Source organism: Artibeus jamaicensis, unplaced genomic scaffold (assembly GCF_021234435.1).
Source record: "Artibeus jamaicensis isolate MK-2021 breed Jamaican fruit bat unplaced genomic scaffold, CSHL_Jam_final scaffold_1283, whole genome shotgun sequence".
NCBI lineage: Eukaryota > Metazoa > Chordata > Mammalia > Chiroptera > Phyllostomidae > Artibeus > Artibeus jamaicensis.
The window spans coordinates 21,634,441-21,658,783 of record NW_026522028.1 but is presented as its reverse complement, the minus strand read 5'-3'; the positions used below and the strand labels follow the sequence as shown (position 1 = coordinate 21,658,783).

At 42.0% G+C, this 24,343-nt stretch overlaps 1 protein-coding gene across 1 annotated transcript in view; it reads left to right on the top strand.

Annotated features, from left to right (window-relative positions):
• FRMPD4 (FERM and PDZ domain containing 4) overlaps positions 1 to 24,343 on the top strand; it is a 697,120-nt gene that overhangs the window by 3,236 nt on the left and 669,541 nt on the right. The window contains exon 2 of the mRNA XM_037157582.2: positions 19,717 to 19,838. The gene's annotated coding sequence lies outside the window, so the exon portion shown is untranslated. The remainder of the gene's footprint in view (positions 1 to 19,716; positions 19,839 to 24,343) is intronic.

Below are 24,343 nucleotides of genomic sequence, written 5' to 3'. Positions count from 1 at the left end.
TAGGTTTTTTTTTTTTTTTCCGCATCTACGCATGTCCATAGGTGGGTGGTAACTGTGGAGAGATTTTCATCAGTATGCATACCATTTAAAAGTGCAAGAGATCCCAGGGAAAATAATTTCCATCCTCAGCACCAAAGATACTTCTTTTCATCTATTTTTAGGTATGTGCATTATATAAATCAATTATACCATTCTTCTCATTGCTGCATTATGGTTGGCATTAAATCCAAAGAGAAGTATTTCTTCCTGAAATTGAAATAGGGAAGCTAAACTATGCAATCTTCTGAAATTTTAAAAAATTTATAGATATGAGAGAGAGACAGACAGACAGACAAACATCGATTTGTTGTTCCACTTATTGATGCCTTTATTTGTTGGTTCTTGTATGTGTCCTGACCAGGGACCGAACGCACACCTTTGTGGTGGTATTGGGCATTGCTGTAACCGAGTGAGCTAGCCCACCAGGCAACAGTATGCAATCTCGTATACAAGTGCTTTTCAAATTTTTGTTATTTTCGTATCATGTCCTTGCTCTTTACAACTCTTGGGCAGACAGTGCGGCTTCATCTGCAGTTAACACATTGTAGTTTATTTTCTTCCTGCAAAGGAGACATCAGGATAGAAAAGTCCTGGCCCACAGGTGTTGACTGACAGGCACTCCCAGTCTGCAAGAGCCACTGTGAAAATGTTACCTTTGGTTGTCCCTTGGTCACATTTTCCAGTGACCCTCCAGGCCACAGAGGGAGGGGCTTGAGGCCTAATTCCAGGTGTCTGCTCACTGGGAAGAGCCACTGTATTCAAAGAAGGGGTGAGAACACCCACAGCTCCCTAGGGAGTCACTTCTCCCAAGCGCCTGCTTAGTAAGTGCAGAGGGATTGTTTAGCTTCTCTTGCCATCCTGCCCAGATAGTTCATATTTGATTAAAATAGCATCGGGCATTGTTCAGTGGCTCCCCCCTGAGAGCACTGAAGTTCTATGTCCCTCCTCTCAGCTCCTGTGCCCACCACGAGTCTCTCTAGGAACTGTCTCAAAAGTGAAATAAAAGTAAATAGAATCCATTTCTAACACCTTCGGTTGGAAGTGGGTTTTGCCTGTCTTCCTCCTAGGCCCTCTCCAACGGAAGCTTCCTTTTTATTATCTTTTCTTTTTATGATATTTCCCTTCAACTCCGAGCTCTCTGCATGAGGGCTGGCTCCTCTCCTGACTGGAAGGGATCAGGCTTCTAGAACGCAGCACAGAGCCTCGGTCTCTGGGAGGGGCCAGTCTTCATTTATGCTTTCTTGAGGAAACTCAATCCACAGCGATGCAAAAATTGTTTTTTGAAATTTCCTCCACCAGCCAGCTGACTGGCACTTTTTTTAGACATATGAAGTTACCACGCACTGGGTTTGTTTCTCTAAGCTTCCTTTCAAAACCATCTCCTTTGATTTTTGTCCTATTTCCTTTTCTACCATCTGGTGAAATCTCTTCCTTAGAGATACCAAAATTGAGACATTACATATGTTTGAGGCTGTTGACTAATGTCGGTGAGTCAAGGTTTAAGAAGGCAGTCAAGCATCTGCTATGACCCCCTTACCCGTGGTTTCCCTTCCCCCAGTTTCAGTTCCCATGGTCAACTGTGGTATGAAACTATTCAATGGAAAAGTCCAGAAGTCCACCATTCATGTTTTAAATGATGTGCCATCCTGAGGACAGGGATGAAATCTCACTCTGTCCAGCTCCGTTCCACCCGGGATGTGAATCATCCTTCTGTCCAGCGCCTCCACGGTTTGTATGCTCCCCTGCACTTCAGTCACTTAGTAGCAATCTTCCCTATCAGGTCAACTGTCTCACTGCAGGGCTTGTGTTCAAGCCACCCTTATTTTACTTAATCATGGCTCCAAAGCACAAGGATAATGGTGCTGGTAATTCAGTATGCTAAAGGGAAGCCATAAAGTGCTTCCTGTAAGTGAAAAGGTGAGTGCAGTTCAATAAGATATTTTGAGAGAGAGAGAGACCACGTTCACACAATGTTTGTTACAGTATATTGTTATACTTCTATTTTATCTCAGTTATTGCTGTTAATCTCTTACTGTGCCTAATTTATAAATTAAGCTTTACCATGTGTATGTATGGATAGGAAAACACAGTGTATATAGGGTTTGGTGCTATTCGTGGCTTCAAGCCTCCACTGGGGGAGTATGGATAAGGGGGAACTACTATACCCATTTTTCTGTATTTTCTCAAAGGCACAGAGTAGTTTGAAAGTGCCAGTAATGAGTTTTTTGAAGCCTTAGAAATGACAGTTCTTTTATTTCGATTTCCTTGATGACTATAAATCGGTACCTCTCAAGGGTCTGGGCCTTGGCAGGTGGGAAATGAACACTCCACAGCCTGCCATTCACCTTGCAGCCTGGTTGCCTTAATAGAAACATCTATCTATGTTCTGTGGACAGGCCCATATACAAGTACTTTAAAGAAATTATTATTTCAATAGCCTGCTCAGTACTTGTAAACTACTTATTTTATCTTTAATATCTCACTGCAAGCAATAATATCCCAAGGGTCTTTTTCTCCTTCCCAGATTTCCCATGTCTCAGTGAGCCAAATGGCGTCTTTCCCTTGGATGCGCCACCGCATCAGCTTGCTATCAGGAAATGCAAAAAGACAGGCGTGATGCAGACTGTTTTCCATGTTGATGATGTCATCTTGTATTGCGACCAAGTCAACCCAAGAGCATGTGAGCTTCTTTTGGTCTCCTTCATTAATATATGGAGTTATTTAAGACAGAACTACACAAATAATACTTAGTAATTAGTGGCAGTTGTGTCTTTTTTGCCGGGAACTTGCTGAAATAATGGCTTGGCCTCGTCAGCTTGAGTCACATGCTTTGGTGGCCATTGTGCCTATTGAGCTTCACAACGCCCCTGGTTGACAATAAAGCACGTCTTGGCACCCCTGACTGCAGCACAGTGTTTTCACAGTTGGCTGTTTTGTAGCTAATTTGTCAACATGGTGTCTGCTCTAAACTGCATTAAATTAAGTGCTTAACTGAGGAATTGCCCCATGGTTCTGTAATGTTCATTTCGCCTTGGTGTAACAAGGAGATCATTCCACGTGGTATGTATATGTAGGAAAAACACATAGTCCTTGTAGGGTTTGGGCTATCTGCAGACTCAGGCATCAGCGCCGGTATTAGAGCATACCTTTTTAAGAATTTTGGTCCAGGATAATTACTGCATGGGTTAGTCACATAAGATACTCAATAAGCATTTGTTAACTGCACAGATAAATGAATATTTTTACTATAATGCTTTCTTAAGATATTAAGTATACAGGATTATCTTCCCTCTTAAAATGAATGATTTTAGGTCATTATATTTTATGTCTACTTTAAAGCTTCTCCTTCATTTTATATTTATAGGATTAGTCTTCTCTTTCAAATTGCTTTGTTCACATCAGGATTGAAGTAATGTTCAGATATTGTCATTGTTGACATGTTCTTTGCTTTCTTTTTCATCTGTAGGTTTTTTCCTACTTTGTTTTATCCTCTTGCAATTTGTTTTCTGAAGAAATGAGCTCTTCGTCTTGTAAAATTGCTCACAGTCTAGATTTTTCTAATGCATTTACGTGGTAATTGTGTAACATGTTCCTTTGTCCCTCTGGTTTCTCTACATCAGGGGCGTCAAACTCATTTTCATCAGGGGCCGCATCAGCCTCTCAGTTGCCTTCAGAGGGCCGCATGTAATTTCAACTCCGTAACAGTTAAGGAGTAGTTACATTTATACAGTCCTGACATTACTTCAGCCCTTTGAAGGAAACCACGAGGCTGATGTGGCCCCTGGTGAAAATGAGTTTGACACCCATGCTCTACATTGTAGATAGATCCAGAGACTTTATCAGGTTCAAGTTCAGAGTTTTTGGCAAGACTACTTTTATACCTGCTGTTCTTGTTTCTTACATCAAGTGGCAATTCATGTCTGGTTGTCTCCCTGGTTGTGATGTCAGCAGCCATTGATGATTATAGCATACATCTATGAACTTGATGGGAGTATGAGAAATTGTGTCTGTAATACCCAGCCTCTAAGCCCTCTATGCTTTGTGCCCCCTCATATCCATGCCCTTACATGATGCCCTTCTGCATTGGATCAGGATTGCTCCACATAAGCAATAGAAATGCTGGTATGTCACTTGTGAGGTGAGGGCGTAAAAGGCAGTATAGCTTCTGTCCACCTGTCTCTTCAGTCACTCTCTCCAAGCAAAGCTGGCAGCCATGTTGTGAGGACTGCACGAAAAGGAGCGGAGGCCTCCTGCCAGTCGGCCTGGGAGTGGGCTTGGAACTCAAGTCTTCACGTGGCTGTGGCTCCAACTGCCACTTTGATTGTACCTCCTGAAAGTTCCTGAGCCAGAACCCCCAGCTCAGCCGTTCCTGAATTCCTGACCCAGAGAAAGTGGGTTCTTTCAAGTTTCTGTGTTCTGGGGTGATCTGTTGTTACTCAGCAAAGAGAACTGATTCGGCGTATTCTAATTCTTTCCATCTTAATTTATTAGGTGCAATACTTCTATAAAGAGAAACTTTCCTTCAACAACTACTTGGTTACTCTATGGTATAGTTGGTATAGGGAATAATATTCTTTTAACTCAATTAAAATCATACCATACATATTCTTTTGTACACACCCACATATCTATGTATATGTATATATAGATATACAGTCACACAAGTATGTAAAAAGGTAGTTAGATAGATTTAGAGACAAACCTAAGGAATTTAGAACATTCTCTTATATATTTTTTATTTTTATTTAGTTATTTTTCAAGTACAGTTTTCCGTCTATTTCTCCCATCCCAGCCCACCCCGCCCCATGCTCCCCACCTCCCTCCCATTTCCACCCCCCTTAGTTCTCGTCCCTGTGTCCTTCCTATTTGTTCCTCCAAATCCCTCCCCTTTTTTCCCCTTAACTTTCCTTCCCTCTCCCCTCTGGTCACTGTCCTCTTGTTCTCTATTTCAGTGTCTTTGTTTTTTCTTTCTCCTTGCTTGTTTGTTTTGTTGTTTAGCTTCCTGTTAAAGGTGAGATCATATGGTATTTGTCTTTCAACCCCTGGCTTATTTCACTCAGCACTCTCTTATATTTTTAAGGTCGTCCTGAACATTATATATTACTTTCATGTTATAGTCTACTAAGTTTATTTAACCATTCTTCTTTGTTGGAAATTTTATTTGTTTTAACGGTTATTTTTTTAGATTACAGTCCTAAAAATATAATTGTTGAATCTAAAGTTATGGGTATTTTTAAGGCCTTATGCATTTTTCTAAATTAGTTGTCAAAAAGAAAATACAATTCCTACTGGGAACAGCAAAATCTGTGTGGCGGTTTCACTCCTTTCTTGTCAGGGATTTTTGTTATTTGTCCACTCAGTGTTCATACCACAGATGTATAAAGTGCCTACTATGTGCCAGGTGCTGGTCATAAAACAGATCCCTAAAAACCTCAGCTTTCTTTATCTGTCTGGTCCTATAGAACCTTACAAATTTCATTTGAATTGTTTAAATGTATTTAACTTAATTCTTATTGTTAACACTATTACAGATGTCCCCATTTCTCCCCCTTCTTTGCTCACCTCCACCCAGCTCCCATTCCCTCGTCCCTCTGCCTATCACCACACTTAAAAAAAAATATTTATTTAATTTTAGAAAGAGGGAAAAGGACAGAGAAAAAGGGGGAGAGAAACTTAAACTGGGGACCTGCCCTGCAACCCAGGCATGTGTCCTAACCAGGAACTGTACCCGTGATCTTTTGGACTGCAGGACCGTATGCTCAATCCACTGAGCATCACCACGCTGTTGTCTGTGTCTTTGGGCTATGCACATATGTTGTTTGACTAGTCCTTTCACCTTCTTTCATTTAGTTCCCCTCTTGCTCCTCCCCTGAAATTTTTTATATCTGCTTTTAAAATATGTCTTAAGACCTCTTTTTTACCCTCTGAGTCAGGCAGGCATCTACTTCTGTCTGCCCCCTGCCACCAGCCTTGCAGACTACAGAACCTTCTCTCTCCAACTCTCTATTTGTCTGGGAAGCCAGATAACCATTCTTGTTAGGACAATGAATTAAATGAGGTGACTTTGATTCATCCATTGCCACTATCCATTCTCGTAAATGGAAGTGTAAATCCTTTTTCAGGCCATATTTTATTTAGCTCGATTTATTATTTCTCACAAGAACAGCTTTCCCTGAAAGTCCTAGAGGGAACGCAACCTGGTGAAGATGCAGCAAGACATTTTCTAAGGAAGAGTCTTTTGTAATGGAGACTTTCTTCCTCCAGTAAAGAGACATGGACCAGTTTCTTTTTAAGCAACATTTAGGGTGAGAAACTGACGGCTGAGATAATATTTTCTTTGCAATTACTATCTCCTAGGTTACATCTTTAAAGGAACCAGTGGATAATTCTAGACCAAATCACCAAGTAGAGTTGTTTCTTGTGAGGTGCTACTACTGAGGTGCTTTCAAGTTCATTGTTGATAATTACTAACCCATCCTCTGTTCTTAAAGTAAGGTGGAAAATTTAGCAAGTCAGAAAAGTAGAAAATGTGAGGCCACTGCCTCCAGCCACATCACCCAGACATGATCATCACCAGTATCGCCGCTTACTCTGTCATGCAGGTGGCTCCTTTGGCTGACTACACGTCATTTATCAAGATTTGGGATCAACTGCCCTGGCTGATGTGGCTCAGTGGATTGAGTGCTGGCCTTCAAACCAAAGGGTCATGGGTTGATTCAGTCAGGGCACACGCCTGGGTTAACAGGCCAGGTCCCCATTAGGGGGCGTGTGAGAGACAACCACACATTGATGTTTCACTCCCTCCCTTTCTCCTTCCCTTTCCCTCTTCTCTAAAAATAAATAAGTAAAATCTTAAGAAAAATATATAGTGGGTGCTATAGGGAAAGGGTAGGATTGTAAGACCAGGGCTGGCAGGAAAGGAGAGGCGCAGGCACCCCACCCACCCAGTATTTCACAGAACAGTGTGAAAGTAGGGTTTGCCCCTGCTGAGTTTTCATTTTTACAGCAGAGCACCAGAGCTACCCTGTCAAGGGAGGCACGATCAGAAGGTTGGCACTGGGAAGTCTCAATTTGGCTGCCAACTTTTGCAGGACTTGTCCAGAAATGCTAAACACCCCCAAGGCCTTTGGAGTCCATGGGAACTTATGGCCCCTTATGTGTCAGGAAGGGAACTGACAGCAAGTCGAGCTCAGCTGAGGTGCCTCTCACTGGGGGAAAGAGTGGAAGTGTCTTTCTTATGTAAAGCAAGATCCCAGCTGCATCTTAGTCCAGGTGACAGCTGAGGTTGGGGGCAGGATCTTGAGTCACCCCTGTGCCCTAACTTTCTCTTAGCTGGTTGTATGTTTTGGGAGGCTTATTACTCCATCTTCCTGCACACACACACACACACACACACACACCCACCCACCCACCCATTTTACAGAGTCTTCAAAGCGAATTCTAGTTTACTTGTACAATTCTTCATACTACTTCCACCGCTTAAAGCGACCTATCAGTTCTGCTTTGTTTTGAGTATACTCTTAACTTGGACTGTTTTTCCTAATGCTATTGTCTTATTTTTAAATGAAAACAGCAAATAATCATCTTTAGGTTATGAAAACTGGATTCGTTTGCACCTGGCCAGGACAGATCTCTCATGTGGGCCAAGCTGTACATCCTGTCTGTTTCTGTTTCTGTGGACAGATCTGGCTACTTCTCAGCTCTGGGGGATAAAAATGAGAAAAGGTAAGGTCCAGGCTGGGGCTCCTTCATTTACCTGTTTATTTCCGTCAAAATGGGGATTTTTCCACAAAGAAGCAGGAGATCATTATAAGACTATTATATGATTTCTGTTGAATCCCTCACACGGAGAGAACAGAGCAGGACTGAATGACCTGGCAGGAGATTTTAGAAATCGCGAAGCGAGGGCAAGGAGCAGATCTCAGCTAAGTGTCCCTAAAATGTCTGTTGCACAACCTGGCTGCGCGTTTGCACGAAGAGGAGGCAGGAAGAGCATGTCCACAGTTCAGGGCCTGCTGAGCTGGAGCACCTTCATATATTTACTGATCGAAGCCTCCCAGCAACTCCTGGAGGGCTCTGTGGCCTGCTTAGCTGACAAAGAGACACGGAGCTAAATAATATGCGGCTGATAAGGGAAAAGCAAGGCTCTGAACCTGGATCTGTCTGTCTTTCTCTTTCTCTGTATTTCCCACTAGTGGGGCCCCTGACGCATTCATGGGCCCCCATCCACCACAAAGAATATTGAAAATTCTGTTTTACTACCGTTTTGGCATCGGCAAACATAATCCAGGCTGAGATCGTTATTATACATACGTTATCATTAGGTTCTTTTTTGGCTTCTGATCTTAAAAGAAATGAAAATTAAAATAATTTTCATGGGCCTCTAAACAGCATGGGCCATGGACCCTGGCCTCATTGTTGTGCTAATGGAGAAGTTGGCCCTGTCCACTCGAACATGATTCCTCCTCCAATTTCCTTGTCTTATAGTGAAGGGGAAAGATGGGGGGAACCAGAGCTTTGAGGTCAAGAAAAGCAGAATAAGCCATAGAAGCGGAGAATGTGTAGCACTAAGCAGAGTTTTAGAGCCACTGTGATCAGTTGCTTTCAAAGTCTTCCTTTAGCATTCGAACTCTGTTGACATGGGGGGCTCTTTTATGCAATATCAGTATATAAGATTGAGGTGGGTGGGTGCTGGAGCTCCCATTCCTGGCTAACATCCCACCCCGAGAGGCTCTGGAGGGACCCTCACACACCCTTAAGGCACATTAGAACATAATCTGAAACCTCCCGTCTTTCCCAGGAGAATTCAGTGAGACCCAGAGAAGCTAAGCTGCTCGCAGTTGCTCAGCACATTGATAATAACACTTGGACCCTTAAGCCAGGGTGGTTTCCACTAGCCTCCTCCTCTACTTTGCCTTGTTGGGTCTCAAGAGCCACAGTCAAAGCCAGTTTTGAGGCCTCTACACATGATCCCACTGGAAGACAGGTGAAAATAATGATAGGTGAGCAGCCTTCTATCCATCTCCAGATGACTTTGTAACCATGAGTTCTCTGTCCCCTTGGCATGTTGGTGTGGGACTAGCAGCTGTACTCAGTCAAGTGCAGGACTCTCAGCCACCACGCTGCCCCTGCCATGTGGAGGGTGCTGTGAGAAAGATCTGACCAGGTGAGGAGGGAGAGGTCTCCATCATGCTCCTGCACAGTGGAGTCTCGTGGACAGAAGCTGGTCCCAGCTCTGATGCCAACCCTCCCCCCTGGGCTTTAGGTCATGGCCATGTGATGAGTTTCCCTGAGGGTTGCGGGTGGGATGGCTCAGACAGCAGTCTAAGCAAGGGCTCCATCTGGTTGTGATGTGGGAGTCACAGATAGGAGCCCAGTCTCCTGAATGGTAGGTTTTTCTTGACAAGAGTGCTTATATATCATAGCTGGTTACAGGAAATGAATGAAAGACTAACTGGTGAAGGTGTTAAGACAACAGAGAGGTTTTGGGTTTCTGTGGGAGATCTCCTTTGGGCTCTAGGCTTACTTACTTACTTACTTACTTACTTACTTACTTACTTGCTCCTGAGGAGCCTGGGGAACAGTGAAAGCCTGGGGAGGAAGATCCCTCATCTGGGCTGGGGTAGAAGATAGAATGTGAGGGCAGACTCACACAAACCCCTTGTGACCCTCCTGTCAGCATCAGCTCTGCTCTGGGCTTCATCCTTCTTTTCCCCATCCGCATTTAGTCATTTCTAAGGACAAAGTGAGGTGTGAGTTTCCGAAAATACAGACATTCGAATTCTGGGTCTGCTGGGTGACCTTAGGCAATTTAGATAATCCCTCAAAGCTTCATTTTCCCTGTCTCAATCATGGAAAACAGCGCTGCCTAGTTCAGGTCATTGCTTTGAGGATCAGTTGTGGTAAAAACTTAAGTTGCACTGAGTAATCTCTCTCCTGGGTGTATGTCTCATGGAAATTCTCACTCAGGTACATAAGGAGCATTTTGAAGATGTTCATCATGATGCTCAGAGTAGCAGAGTGGTGGAAATGCCACTGTCCTAGAGGTTATTAGTAAATGGAGATGAAAGTGTACCCCGAAGTACCTGTTAGCAATTAGGAGGAGCATAGTGAATTTGCACACAGCAACATGGGTAGATCCTAAACACAATGGTGTGGGAAAAAAGTCAGAAACACTATGGTGTGGGTTTACATCCCAATGCCATGCATGTAACATAAAATACATGTACACAAACAGTCCCCGAAATGCTATACAAGGTCATGTATAAATAATACAAATCAAATGTGTTTGAGCAGTGGTGCGGAGGCATTAGAATAGAAAATAAATAAATAAATAAGGCCTTGTGATGAAATCCAGTGATGAAAATGTGCCATCAACTGGGGAATTTAATTGAACCCTCTGCATGTGAAACTCCAAAATAAATTGCTTAGCAGGAAGCCAATGGCACACCAGGCCTGCTTATACCTAACTAGTTCTACCTAAGTCTTGGGCAGTGTTTCTCAGTTTCAGCATGATTGACACTTCAGACTGGATCACTCTTCCTCATGGTGGGAGGAGCAGGTGTGTGCATTCTAGGAAATTCAGCAGCATCCATGGCCTCTACCAGCTAGACGCTAGTGGCATCCCTTCCCGAGCTATGTCAATCCAAAATATCTCCAGACTTTGCCAAATGTCCCCAAAAGCACAGAGTCACTCCTGATGGAGAGCCACTGATGGAGTGGTGATAGCAAAAGTGAGGATGGGCTCCCAGGAGAAGAGTCTTACGGTTGTGCCCTGTGTGAAGTTATAGGTCATAAATCTGTGTGTAAAAGCTATGTCCAGGCACAGAAGCAAAGAGAGAAATAGGGAAGAGCTAAGTATCAATGACAGTCAGAGTTCAGTACCACTCCCTGTTGAGAGCACTCACCATTGGAAGACAAGCATGTTTCATTGGTAACAAAGAAAAAACACTCCATTTATAAAATGGGCGTGTGTGTACATAGATAGATACACATACTTGCACATACATTCACGCATACAAAATTTTTCCATTACTCATTCATAAGAACATAGTGTTCTAAATATTCTTATTCCTTCCCCTGTTGGTTCTAAGTACAGTGAAATATTATACTTTTCTTTTTGAGTTATCTTCTAAGCAGTCCACAATTTGGCAGAGTGAAAGAATTTTAATTCTTCAGGAGAAATTGGGGAACTTTCTATCACATAGTGGGTATTCAGTAAATAACAAGTAGAGAGCATGTCCCATGATTTTGTCTGCTCCGTAGTACATAGCTTAAGGCGTTCTTGGGTACCTTTAGTTTTGTCACTTGTAATTTATGTCCCTTTGGAAAAGTAGTTCTCAGTTTTAAATATATTATTAGCATCCCTTGAAAACATCTGTTTTGTAAACATGCCATCCGTTGTTTCCAGACATATTCGTGATCAAATTGGGAGATAGTAGGCAAGGTAAAAAAAAAAAAAAAAAAGGTAGGGGAATGAGGATGTTACAGCTTTGTAAAACTCTGGCTGGTGTTAATTGAAAATGAAGGCACTTCATTCCCCTTGTCATTTTGATGTATCTCTGAATTTTTGTAAACGGATTTTCTTTTAAGCTTCAGAGATTACAAACTAGGCAATATCCCAGCGCAGCTGGTATAATTGATTAGCTGCATCTTCCATTTTAACAGTGTAGTGGCTAGGGTGGAAAATAATAGATTCTAGGTCCAGCCTTCTGAGTTGAACTGCAGTCTATTGCATCGCCACCCAGGATAAAACTGTTTCTTTTTTTTTTTTATGTAGATTTTATTTATTTATTTTTAGAGAGAGGAGAAGGGAGGGAGAAAGAAAGGGAGAGAAACATCCATATGTGGTTGCTTCTCATGCTCCCACTACAGGGATCTGGCCCACAACCCAGGCATGCACTCTGACTGGGAATCAAACCGGTGACCCTTTGCTTTGCAGTCCGGTGCTCAGTCCACTCAGCCACACCAGCCAGGGTCAAAGCTGTTTCTTTAGACTAAGTTTCTCTTTAACATTAGTGTTTTTTAGTGTAATGAAGGATTAATTTTGCAGAAATAATTTTTTATTCCAGGCTATGAATATGTGCTGCTTGGGTTATGGTTAGCTAGTTCCTACACTCAGATAGAAGGGTAGAAGACCAAAGGAAGACTTCTCTATTTTTAGACAGTAAGTTCACTCAGGGTCAATAAATGTATCTGAAAGGAAATACCTTTCTCAGATAACAGAAAAAAAATTTTATGAAAATGTATTACTATCTTCTAAGTTTGAATATGTTTCTGTAGAATGACAGATATACATCTCAAACACCAAACTGAGGGAAAAAAAGATTTCAGTGTTCCAGAATTCCAGTATGAGCTACCTGCCCGAAGGTTTACACCAGCTAGGAATTTTTTTCAACTACAATGATAAAATATGAAACACTGATTTATAAATTTATACATACTTGCTAATGTTTGAGTTCTCTAAACTTTCTTAATATAAGCTTTATATATAATATATAAGCTTTCTCAACCACATATTGCTACTTGTTAAATGTAATTTCTCAACCTCTATCCAGAGTGATGAGTGATAGCAGAGCAGTAGCCCCACACCTGGACTGGAGTTCAGAATCTGCATGGTGGAACATGGGATGCTGGGAGCCAGGTTGTCTACTGGCCACCAGGGAGAAGGTCCAAGCCCAGGGAGAGCCCAGCCCAGGGAGGTCCAAGCCCAGGGAGAAGCATCTGCGCTCAAAACTCCTTGATCTTTCTCTCAAGCAGCAGGACCAGAGGGTTAGAGGTGGACTAGGCAGAGGTCAAGATTTCACATTTCAGAGCCCAGGAAGGATAAGATTGGAGGTTTAAGACAAGATGGAATGGAGAAACCATTGTAAGAATAGCTCCTTGCATACTCAAATTTGTCCTCCAATCCCAGTGTGTGGATGTCAGCCACAAAAAAGCGAGGCTTATTAGGATTGCCCAACGGGCTCACTGGAGGCGCTTAGGGGGCCACAGAGCCAATGATGTGCTCAGAGGGGACCCTGGCCACATGGACACAGGACCGCATAGCTCTCATAATAGAACAGGCATTAGATGCCACGACATGTAGAACAAGGGAAACTACCTTGATGACAGTGAGCAAGCTGCAAACAAATGCCGTTTGCTCTTCCTCACACACCCTCGTGCCTGCAGCCTCCTCGTGCTGTTATAGCCTAGAGAAACAGTGCAAACCAGAACTTCTGGTTATTACATGCTGTTGCTTTGATAGAAGGTGAACATTAGTATAACAGTGTTAGAACACTTGCTGCAGTTTCTGAGGACACTGCTTTATCTGAAGCCTATGGAAAAAATCTCCCTCGCATTCTAAAGTCTTGACTGTACTACAATGATTCTGAAAACTTTCTTATGAATGGGAAGCATGGAAGTAACAAAGTATGTTACCCATGAAGAAGAAATTTCTATTCAGGCATAATGTACAGGCACTAAAATGCAAAGACCCTAAGCGCACAGTTCCATGAATTCTGATAAAAGAATACAGGCACACAGCCATTGCCTGAGTCAAGATAGGGAACATTTCTAACTTTCCAGGAAGTTCCCTCATGTCTCTTTCCACTCAAATCTGCCCCTAACTCTTCCACCCAACCCCTGGCCACCTCTATTTGATTTCTTCACTGTGGAGGCTTTGTTTGTTCTAGAAGTTGATATAAGTAGAAGTATACAATCTGTTCTTTCACATCTGGTTTCATTCACCCAACGTACTGATTCAGAATCATTCATAGTGCTGCATACATCAGTAGTGCACTCCTTTTCATTGCTGAGCAATGTGACATTGTATGACTGTACCACACTGTGATTACCCTCTCGCTTGTAGATGGAAATTGGGGTGTCTCCTGTTTCTGGTTGGCAAGAGTAAAGTTCCTATGGACACTTATATGTGAGTCTTTGTGTAGATGTGTGTTTTCATTTCTACTGGGTGGAAATACCTAGGAGTGGAATACCTACAAGTCAGAGGATGGAAACTGTATAAGAAAGTGTTAGACTCTTCTCCAAATATGTCAAACCATTTTACACCCCCTCAAGAATGTATGAAAACTGTTACTCCATATTCTACCCACCACCTATTAATGCTAATCTTTTCTCTTTTTTCTTTTTTTATTGTTGTTCAAGTACAGTCATCTCCCTTTCTCCCCGACCACTCCCCCGCACCCCAGCCATCCCTACTTTCCATCCTTGATTCTACCCCGCTTTGGTTTTGTCCATGCATCCCTTATACACATTCCTGAAAACCCTTCCCCCTTTTCTTGGATTTATAGTAGTATCTCATTGTGGGTTCAATTTGCATTTCCTGCTGACTAATGATGCGGAGTACCTTTTCATGAGTTTGTTGGCCATCTATAATCTTTTGTGAAGTATATTTTTAAGTTCTATTTAAAAAACATCATAGTTGTTTGTTTTTTATTATTGGTTTTGAGCAGTTCTTTATATCATCTGGATTCACTGTCATGGATTGTGAATTGCAAATTTGATCAGGATCTCTAGCTTGCCTTTTCATTTTCATAATGATGTCTTGGTGAACAGAAGTTTTTAATTTTGATGAGACACAGCGTATCACTTTTTATTTTATGCTTAATGTGTTTGGGGTCATGTTGAACAAAATCTTTGCTTATAACAAGGTCAAAAAAGATATTTTCCTATGGGCTCCTCAAGAAATGTTATGGTTTCTGTTTTTACATTTAAGCCTATTTACTGCTTATATAAAAATCTGTCAGGGACATAAAAAACTATTTGACAAACCTCTTTGTGAAAATAATGGCATGCAAAACATATGTCCTAAAAATAAGTTATTCAGAGTGGCCTATTAAGTTGCAGTCGTGTATTGGTAAGCAAGTGATTTAGAAAATCAGCTGCCTTTCACAGTGTTGGAAGAGCTTGCTAATTGTTGTTAACTCACTTTATAATAATAAGGGAAAGATGATCTGGCTGAATTCAGTTTTGCTAACAAAAGAATGTGCAGGCTTTTACATACATTTCTTTTACACAGATGCATTTCGCAATTTGAAATAATTTCTTTTCAATGACATATTGTCTCTAGAAATAGTTACAGTTTTGGAAATCTCTTCCCTCGGTGTCTATGCAGAACAAGTCACCAGCTCTTTTCTTTTATGAGTGGTGCATGGTGAATCGTCCAAGAGGTGCTGAGGGTGGTCTTTATCAGCAGCAAGGCCAGCTGTTACAGGCGACCTCCATCTCTATCTCCAAGGAGAAACTTCAGAGAAGTTCACTTTCCAGATGGAAATGCCTCCCTCCCTTTCTCCTGCTCCCATTTGCCAAAGATCTGAAGCACCTCTGGTGTACCGGGGGGAGTCCACATCATTAGAGGGGCACAGAAGAGACTTCTTTTTTGAAAAAAAGATTTTATTTATTTATTTTTAGAAAGAGGAGAAGGAAAGGAGAAAGAGAGGGCAAGAAACATCAATGTGTGGTTGCCTCTCACGTGGCCCCCACTGAGGACCTGGCCCACAACCCAGGCACGTGCCCTGACTGGAAATTGAACTGGTGACCCTTTGGTGCGCAGCCTGCACTAAATCCACTGAGCTATACCAGCCAGGGCCAAAGATACTTTTTGATCATTTAATGTAATTTGCTTATTAATTTTTACCCACATGAAATATATAAATAAATAACTCTATTAGGTTTTTCTAGACACAGAACTAATAGGATATATGTGTGTTTACATACAGGGTAGGTAAAAGTAATATACCTGTGTGTTTGTGTTTATGTATGTATACGTGTATATACACACACACACACACACACACACACATATGCATACATGAAAGAGATTTATTTTAAGGAATTGGTCCACACGATTGTGAGGCCTGGCAAGTCTGCTGTCTGTAAGGCAGGCTGGCAGGCTGGAAACTCAGATAGGAGTTGATGTTATCATCTTAAGTTCTTAATGTGTAGGGTAGACCAATAGGCTAGAAACTCAGGCAAGACTTTTCTGTTGCAGTCTTACAGCCGAATTCCTTCTTCTGCAGGAAACCTCAGCTTTTGCTCTTAAGGCCTTCAGCTGATTGGATAAGTCCCACCCCCATTATGTACAGTCATTTCCTTTACCGAAAGAGGACGGATTATAGATGTTAATCATACCTACAAAGCTCAGTTTGTCAGAAGCAATACAACTGACCACAAACTCTATCATAGAGGACTGCATGCATTCAAAACTTTGTATGATGAAAATATTTGTTCTTAGTGACTTGAAAATAAATGATGTCTACCATAGGCATAAAGTTATAGCTTAATTTCTATATGTATATTCATAAAGGTGATTTCTATAATTTAGGGATTTTTTATGGGAAGGGAGTTATCACTGAGCTCTTGTCAATGTGCCCAAATGTTTCACGTATACTAGAGCTTCTTATCAGACCACTTAAACCTCAATCCAGAATAAGAAGACAAGCCATAGACTAGGAAAAAATATTTGCAAAAGACATCAGAGAAAGGACTGGTATCCAAAATATATGAAGAACTCTTAAAGCACAACAAGAAAATAACAGACCAAAGACCTTAACAGACAGGTCACTAAAGAAGATATATGGCCCTGGCTGGTGTAGCTCAGTGGATTGAGCGTGGATCTGCAAACCAGACAATCGCGGTTCGATTCCCAGTCAGGGCACATACCCAGGTTGCAGGCCGGTTCCCTACAGGCCAATTCCCAGCAGGGGATGCATGAAAGGCAACCATACATTGATGTTTCTCTCCCTCTCTCCTTCCCTTCCCCTCTAAAGATAAATAAATAAAATTTAAAAAAAAAAGAAGGTATATGGATGGCAAATGAGCATGTGAGAAGATGGTCAACATCATATGTCATCAGAAAAATACCACTCTGTACCTATTGGAATGGTTAAAACCCAGAACACTGCCAACACCAAATGCTGACAAGGACATGGAACAACAGGAACTCTCATTCATTATGCTGGGAATGCAAAGTAGCACAGTTACTTTGGAAGAAGTTTGGCAGTTTCTTACAAACCTAAACATACTATTACCATAGGATCCATCAATTGTACTCCTTGGTATTTACCTAAAGGAGTTAAAAACTTATGTCCGCACAAAAATTGCACATAGATATTTGCAGCACTTTTATTCTTAGTTGCCAAAACTTGGAAGCCACCAAGATGTCCTTCAGCAAGTGGATGGATAAATAAACAGTGGTCCATCCAGACAATGGGATGCTATTTAGCTAAATAAGGAATGAACCAGCAGCCATTGAAAGCCATGGAGGAACCTAAAACACATATTGGTAAGTGAAAGAAGCCAATCTGAAAAGGTTACATACTATGATTCCAACTATATGACATTCTGGAAAAGGAAAACTATGGAGACTGTAAAAAGATCTGTGGTTACCAGGGCTTAGGGAGGAGGGAAGGATGAATAGGCAGGGCATGGAGGATGTTTAGGGCAGTGAAACTACTCTGTATGTTATGGTAATGATGTCTATGTGTCATTGTACATTTGTCAAAACCTTCAGAATGTACAGCACCAGGAGTGACCCATCAGGTAAACTATGGACTTTGGGTGACTGTGATGTGTCTATGTCAGTTTGTCAGTTTTGAATTTGTCCCACTCTGGTGAGCTATGTTGGTAGTGGGGGAGGCTGTACATGTGTGAGGGCAGGGAGTATATGGGTAATCTCTATACCTTGCCTTTAATATTGCTGTGGATCTTAAACTGCTCTAAACAAATAAACTTTTACAAAACAAAACTCAACCCTAACCCTTACCATATTATACTCATGTGTTTTTAGATAAGGACATGGAGAGACAGAGAGGTTAACTAGCAGAAGTGGAGACTTTCATTCCAACTCTTTGTCTCTAAAGCCCATGGTCTTTCTGCTCTGTCACACTGGAAGGTCACTCACAGTGCCCTGACCTTGATGTGTTGGTTCTTACTCTTCCCATGCATGACCACGGCTTCCTACTAAGAGTCCCTGGGCCTCTCTGCCTCCTTGGCCTGCAGAAATGTGCTTGGCCTGTGTGCAACACAGGCCACAAGGACCAGGAATCGACATCCCAGGGAGTGCCCCATGACAATAATGGGCAGGTGTCAGTGGAAAACTGTCCCAGCCTCTTCACCCCGTAAGAGGTACAACAGGACTGTGAACAAGGATAATGGCCACAGCTGAGATCAAGGACCCAACCTGTCTGTGATAAGTTAGGTGCAGAACTTCAGGGTAATCATTTATAAACTTTTACAGCTATTGCACAGAGATGTTGTGTGTCTTTTGAGTCTAATAATTTTTAAAAAGTTGCATTTTGTATATCTGTTTCTTATTCCTTTTTTCCTCAATGATTCATCTTTTTTTGTATTTATAAAAGTCTTGTTTTACAATGGATTGGGCATTTTTTTTAAATTGGTTACCACAGAAGTTCGAGAGACAGTATTCTGCAGCAAGGGGTTGACAAATTATAGCCCTTGGACTGGCTGCCTAGTTTTGCAAATAATGTTCTATTGGCACACAGCCACACCCATTGACATATACACTATCTTTGACCGCTTTCACATTACGTTACAGAGGCAGAGCTGAGTACTTCTGACAGAGATCATTCGACCCACTAAGCTGAAAACATTCACTCTCTGGTCCATTACAGGAAACGTCCTCCAAGACGTGTTCTACTCTGTCTCCCCAAGTTTCCCAGCAAGATTGAGGTCTAGTGGCCCACAGTGAAAACTTGCTTAGCTAACACACTTTCTGTTGCCTTTTTTGCCTTCCCTATCTATTTTTCTCACTCCCTGCCAGAGTTTCCTAAATCTCCTCACAAATAAATGCCTTATACTCACATTCTTTATCCAACGTTGACTTCTGGGGAACACAACCAAGGCACACATGATGTCCTTGTTTGTCCTAATCCTAGGCCACACTCACTAGCAGAGGAGGGACCACTTATTGGCAATGTCAACCTCAGCCCATCAAGTAAGCTATCACACATGCACCAACTATATATAAAAAGAAATTTAAAAAAATTAAAAAGTGCAAAAAAACCCCTCCAAAGCTATCACGCTGGCCCCACCCCCAGTGTCCTGTCTCTTTTGCACACCCTGTGAAAATTCAACTCTGTGGCTGTGAATTTTTCTGATTCCTTTATCTTATCAAGCACCACCTGGCCACCTCAGCACCAAGAATGGTAGAGGAGAGGATAGAGAGGGGGAGGAGGAAGGAAGATCCCCTCTTGCCTTACATATGGTTCTCCCCCTTTTTACAATAGCAGCCTGCTTGGGGCCAGTCCCTAGGTGTCCATGCACCCAAGTCGGGCCACTTGTCTCATGCTTCATAGGACATGGCCACGCCATTGCCCCCCCCTTTGTTGCTGCTGCTTCCCTTTGTCTCTGTCTGCTCCTCCTAATTACTCAGGTCACTTTAGACTTAATTCTGTCTTCTAAAGTGTAACGCTGCCATAATTAGGCCATATGTTAATTAGCAAGATGACGTCTTATCACTTGTGAGAAATGTGGATCATCCCAGAAAGTGCCACAGAAAGGAGAGTTCAGCAGGAAGAGGGAGTCCAGGGAGGCTGGAAGTGACTCTGCTCAGCCCAAACTGCCCAGAGAGCAGGGGAAAATGGCGGGATGCATGAGAGGGAGAGGATGGGGTCACACCAAGAAAAAGAACTCGACTTGACCTCTTTTCCACTCCAGGAATGAGATGGAAGCCAGGAGGCACACCTGAGGCCAAGGAGCCAGCAGAGATGGCAGAATCTTCCGAAGGACTGGCGGTGGCCGGGGCTGAGGTCAAGGCCCCACTGGAGTCTGTGGGCAAGGTAAGTGTTAGGTGTACTCCCATATCCAATTCCTGGAACCTGGGGGAATGCCAATCAAAATTCAAGGCCAGTCTCTGCCTCTGCGGCCCCTCCAAGTGCCCTTCAGGCACTCTGAAATAATGGGGTTCTGGTAGCTTGGAGACTATTTCTGTGTGCTGTTTACTAACTGAATGTTGCTTCCCTGTTTTCTATTAAATAAACTGATTTTCTTCTGGCATTCTTGGGATAAGAAAGTTGGAAAGAGGATTGGGCAGGTGGTGATAATTTCCTATTTCAGATAGTGTCACCTTTTTCACTCAGGAGACAATTTTCCTGAAAACTAATTACTCAGGGAATTTGTGATTGGGTGCAAGGACATGTGAATTATAAAGATATTAACCTCCCTGCAGTTTGCTGTCAAAACCTGATGTGATGGGAACTTGTTCAGTCATTACCTAACTAGTGGATGAAAGGGACTAGGACAGTTGTTTTAAGTTGTATATTTGCCTAGATTCCAAAAGGCGTTTGACACATTCTCAAAGCATACCAAAGGGGAAATTTGAGGGGTCAAGTTTGGGATAATAATAATAATATTAGTAAGGATTATTATCATCATTGCTAATGTTTGTTGAGTGCCTAGTATACTCCAGACATTTTAAGGCATTACTTCTAACACATCTACCAATCCTTCAAGGCAAGTTGTATTGTCCCCACTTAACTTGAGGTTCTATACATTGGGTCATACTCAAAGATCACAGTGACAGCTGAGACAAAACTAAAATCCACGGTATTTTTTTTTAAGTCTAAAATATAAGCTCTTGTCAGGATACCGGGGTCAGCAAACTTTTTCTGTAAAGGGCCAGATAGTGAATATTTTTAGTTTTCTGGCCACTCAATGTGTGCTGTGACTGCTCAGTTCTGCTGCTGCCATGCATAGGCATTTATAGACGACACCTAAATGAATGTGTGTGGCTATGTTCCAATAAAACTTTATTTAGACACATGAAAATTGGTTTCCAATATCTCTTTCATATGTCATGAATTGTTCTTTGGAATTTTTCCAAACTGTTTACAGGTGGCAAAGTCATTCTACTCCCAGGCTGTACAAAACCAAGTGGCAGGGCCAGGTCTTGCCCGCGGGCTGTGGTTTGCTGACCCCTGCACTATATGAAACTGCCCATCTAGTGATGTCTTCTGAAAATAATGAAGTGAGCACAACTGAAGGGACTGCATATTTTACCGAAGGGAGCCACATTAGCCATGGGACAATAACTTGCACTCTGACTCTCCCTTCACATTACAGGTGAGATTTAGGAGCAACTCAGAAACTCGTGGATCTTGCTCTCCTCATCCCTCAGAGAAAGCTCACCAACAGTGCCACTATTCTCTGATTCCAATGGGAGCGTGATTTCCTACAGTGAGCGATTTCCATGCAATCAGAAGCTTAATGTAAGATGATTGCTTGGATGGCGCCATCACTGATATAAGGAAGTCTGGGGGACAAGCAGGTTTGGGGGTGCCAGCAAAGTTTGCTTGTGCATGAGTTAAGTTTGAGGAACCTAATGGACAAAAGTGGAGACAGTTGCATGTAACAACCTAAAACTGGGAGAAAAGGCAGGACTGCAGATTGAAAGTTGGGAGTCATCAGCACCTGGACTGAATCTGGGTGTGTCATGGCACAGAATACAATCTTTTAGGGAAAGGTTTTATAACGTTGGCACTGTTAACATTTGGGCTGAGATAATTCTTTGTTGTGGGGGCTGCCCTGTCTTATAACGCACATTGTAGAGGGTTTGGCAGCAGCCTTGGCCCCTACCCACTTGCTGTCATTAACACATCTCCCCACCCCACCTCCAGCTGTGACAACTAAAAATGGCTCCAGTCATTGCCAAAGGTCCTCTGAGGTGAAAATCACCTTTGGTACAGAATCACCATTTTAGGGAAAAGGCTGGGGATGGTCCACAAGGACTGCATGAAACTTTGGAGGTCAGAAGGAAGAGAGGAGATGAGAAAGGGGACTTAGAAGGAATGACCAGGGAAAGAGGAGAAAAACTCATGTGTGGGGCCCTAACTGTTTAGGCTGGAATTGTTGATGGAAGGCACAGGGGGAGGTCAGACTAGAAGGAACACTTCCCAGCTCAGGGCTGTGCCCCAGGAGCTCCACGTTATTTCCTTGATGGGCCCCCCAGAGGTGGTAGGAGGGGCAGGAGCACAGGAAGTATGAGGGTCATACATCTTCTGGCTGCATGGAGCCAGAAGGTAGTGCAGTGGACAGTGTTTTCTATTAGGGAATTAAACCACATAGCAAATTACAAGTAACATTTAGAAACCAAGATAGAGACATGTTTCTTCTTCTTTCTCATTTTATTTTTAGAAATAATTCCCAGAGGATAAAAATGTTATTGTGTGAGTGCAGGGGGAAAATGAGAGCAGAAATAGAGGTGCTGTGGTTTTGAGGACAAGCAAAAGGGACTTCCAACCTGGGACTTTCACCATCCTGAGCTGCAGGATGGACCCTCGGTCTTACGAACTCTTTGCTCACATCGTGCCTAATGGCAGTAAAAGAAAAAGAGAAGTGACCACACTGTGTGAACTTATTCTTTACACATTTCAAAACTGAAGAGCTATGACTTATTAAAGGCCCAATTTAAAGGTTTAAAAAAATCAATCCCTCTTATTGAACTTAATGTGATTACACAAGAGAGCCTCTTAGCACATGCCTCATGCTGAAGGACCGAAAGGAGGGAACCATCTGCTTTGTCCTTTTGATTTAAATCTTCTCACTCCAGAAGCAGGGAATGATAAGTTTACCTCATGAGGTTATGATGCAAAGCTGCCTAACAGTGCCCAGCGCACAGTTGGGCTCCCATAAATGTTTAAAAATAAAAACAATGTGTGTCCTGGTTGTCGTGGTGAAAACACGTGACTAAACATGCAATAAAGTTCCATAGAACTAGACAGTGCACCCCACCCCTGAAAAGTGCAGCAAAAGAGTAAACTACAAATAAGATTATTAGTTGAGTATTATATCAATGTCAGGTTCCAGGCTTTGGCAGTGGGCTATAGTTAGGTAAGACGTTTTGCTTTGGAGAGGCTGGCTGCAGGATCTATAGAGATCTATATTATTTTTGATAATATATTATTTTTGATAATATATTATCAAAAATAATATATGTGATAACACAGATCTATATTATTTTTGCAACTTCTTGTGAGCCTTAAATGTATTTCAAATAAGTACTTAAAAGGAAACAAATAATTAGATGTTGAAAGAGATGGACAAGACCCCCCTGTTTATGAGTTTTGTGCAGCTCAGGATCATTCAGTTTTGTGATCTGTTTTACTTTGTAAATGCATTTTTATTGTAATGGTGACTCATATCATGAATCAGCCAAATTATTAGGTTTTATTTATACATGACAAAACAGACTCTAATCACTATAGTCTAGACTAATGGAGTAGAGTATAATCCAGATCATGAACCGAAATTGATCTTAATAAATATGCAGTCACGAAGCCCGATGATAGGTAAAAGTCTGAAATTAAATAGGATTACCATTTAGTCTTTACTTTTGGCATATTTTATTTTTGGATGGTCCAGGGCTATCTAAGCTTGCCAAAGAGTGAAAATTTTCACACAACACATCTTTAAATTCCCTGAGAAGTTGAAAGTAGTGGTGGCTTGACTACTTTTTTAGGTGAGAATTTCTACTTCAGCAGACTTTGGGGAGGGCAAGCCTCCTCTATCTTGCTGATATGCCTAAGATGTGATCTATTTATATTACAAACCATATGCAGAGCCTGGCAAGCTTTTCTGTAAATGAGCTCATGGCTCTGCCCTAAAATAGGAAGCTGGGAGGGGGCACTGTAGACATTAGGAAACTTTCATAACCATTACACCTCTTGGTGCTGATTGAACAGGAAGGGTAAAAAAAATCCTTGAGTTCTGATGAAACAGATAAACAGTAAATACCTGTCAAGGGGAACAAAATGGTCCACTTGGTCTTTGCAGGTCATCAAAGTCAAGTTCTTAAAGACTGGAGTAGTTTTTAATGCGTTACCTTTCTTTGTGTAGTATACAAATTACAAGTACAAATAATTTCAGATTTGTCTTACTGATGAGCTCCCTGCATGAGGTGTCCAAACTTTTGGCATCTCTGGGCCACACTGGAAGAAGAGGACTTGTCTTGGGCCACACATTACACACAAACACTAACAAAAACAAAAAAATCTCATAATGTTTTAAGTAAATGTACAATTTTGTGTTAGGCAGCATTCATAGCCATCCTGAGCTACATGGCCCACAGGCTGACTGTGTTGTGTTGTGTTGTGTTGTGTTGTGTTGTGTTGTGTTGTGTTAGCCACCTCTGATTCTTCATTCAAAGCAACCAGTATTTATGGAACATTTATCTAGTGTGAAGTAATTAGATTTATCTGCAAGGAAATAAAGAAAACCATTTGCTGACCTCAAAAGGCTCTGAGACAAGGACAAAAGAGATGAGGAAAACAAGAAATATATTACAGAA